The sequence below is a fragment of the Zea mays genome, chromosome 5 (assembly GCF_902167145.1).
Source record: "Zea mays cultivar B73 chromosome 5, Zm-B73-REFERENCE-NAM-5.0, whole genome shotgun sequence".
Taxonomy (NCBI): Eukaryota; Viridiplantae; Streptophyta; class Magnoliopsida; order Poales; family Poaceae; genus Zea; species Zea mays.
Window position 1 is genome coordinate 39267498 of NC_050100.1, and position 2068 is coordinate 39269565.

The window sequence follows — 2068 nt, forward strand, 5'->3', positions numbered from 1 at the left end:
TTTTGGTGGTTGAATTGCCCAACACAAATAATTGGACTAACTAGTTTGCTCTAGATTATAAGTTTTACAGGTGCCAAAGGTTCACAACAAACCAATATAAAGACCAAGAAAGGGTTCAAATAAAGAGAGCAAAAGACAACCCAAAGGCAGCCCTGGTCTGGCGCACCGGACTATGTCCGGTGCACTAGGGAGTTTCACTCCGAACTTGCCGCCTTCGAGAATTTGGGGAGGCCGCTCCGCTATAATTCACCGGACTGTCCGGTGTGCCAGGCGGAGCAACGGCTCCAAGCGCCAACGGTCGTCTGCAATGGTACAGGAACAGTGAACAGTGTTCACTATGCGCGCAAAAGTCAGAGCAGGCGTCAGAAGGCGCACCGGACAGTGAACAGTGACTGTCCGGTGGCCCCACTTGTTAGAGCTCCAACGGTCGGAACCCAACGGCCGGGTGACGTGGCTGGCGCACCAGACAGTGTCCGGTGGCGCACCGGAATGTCCGGTGCGCCATACAACAGAAGCCTTCACCAACGGTCAACTTGGTGGTTGGGACTATAAATACCCCCCAACCACCACACTTCAATGCATCCAAGTTTTCAGCCATCAAACCTCATACAAGAGCCATAGACTTCATTCCAAGACACAATCAAAGAGATCAAATCCTCTCCCAAGTCCGGAATCACTCCAACCAAATTAGTGACTAAAGAGAGAGACATTTGTGTTCTTTTGAGCTCTTGCGCTTGGATTGCTTTTCTTCTTCCTCTATTCTTGTTTCCAACTCAATTGTAATCAAAGCAAGAGACACCAATTGTGTGGTGGTCCTTGTGGTGACTTAGTGTCCCGTTTGATTGAGAAGAGAAGCTCACTCGGTCTAGGTGATCGTTTGAGAGAGGGAAAGGGTTGAAAGAGACCCAGTCTTTGTGACCACCTCAACGGGGAGTAGGTTTGCAAGAACCGAACCTCGGTAAAACAAATCACCATGTCATCCGTTCTTATTCGCTTGTGATTTGTTTCGCCCTCTCTTTCGGACCCGACTTTAATTCTAACGCTAACCCCGGTTTTATAGTTGTGCTTAAACTTTATAAATTTCAGATTTGCCTATTCACCCCCCTCTAGGCGACTTTCAATTGGTATCAGAGGAGATACTTCATTAAGAGCCTAATCGCTCGAAGTGATGTCGGGAGCTCACGCCAAGAAGGAGATGGTGGTGACCGGCGAGAAGCCCGCTACAAGCCACAGGAAGGCTCCATCGGGGGAGTCCGCCAACAAGAAGAGGGAGGAATCACCTCCCCGCGTAAAGTCGCATCGGAGTGGCGACAAGAAGAAGAAAATGAAGAAAGTGGTCTACTACGAGACCGATTCTTCGTCGCCCTCCACCTCCGGCTCCGACACGCCTTCCGTCACTTCTAAGCGCCATGAGCGCAAGAAGTTTAGTAAGATCCCTTTACGCTATCCTCGCATTTCCAAACGCACCCCTTTACTTTCTGTCCCACTAGGCAAACCACCGGTTTTTGACGGTGAAGAATATTGTATGTGGAGTGATAAAATGAGGCACCATCTAACCTCACTCCACGCTAGTATTTGGGATATTGTTGAGTTTGGTGCGCAGGAACCATCCATAGGGGATGAAGGCTATGATTCGGACGAGGTAGCCCAAATCCGGCACTTCAACTCACAAGCCACCACTATACTCCTCGCCTCTCTAAGTCGAGAGGAGTATAACAAGGTGCAAGGGTTGAAGAGCGCCAAATAAATTTGGGACGTACTCAAGACCGCGCACGAAGGAGACGAGGTGACCAAGATCACCAAGAGGGAAACGATCGAGGGGGAGCTCGGTCAGTTTATGCTTCACCAAGGGGAGGAGCCACAAGCCATGTACAACCGGCTCAAGACCTTGGTGAACCAAGTGCGCAACCTCGGGAGCACCAAGTGGGATGACCATGAAATGGTCAAGGTTATTCTTAGATCACTTGTATTTCTTAATCCCACTCAAGTTCAATTAATTCGTGGTAATCCTAGATATAAACTAATGTCTCCAGAAGAAGTGATAGGAAAATTTGTGAGCTTTGAATTG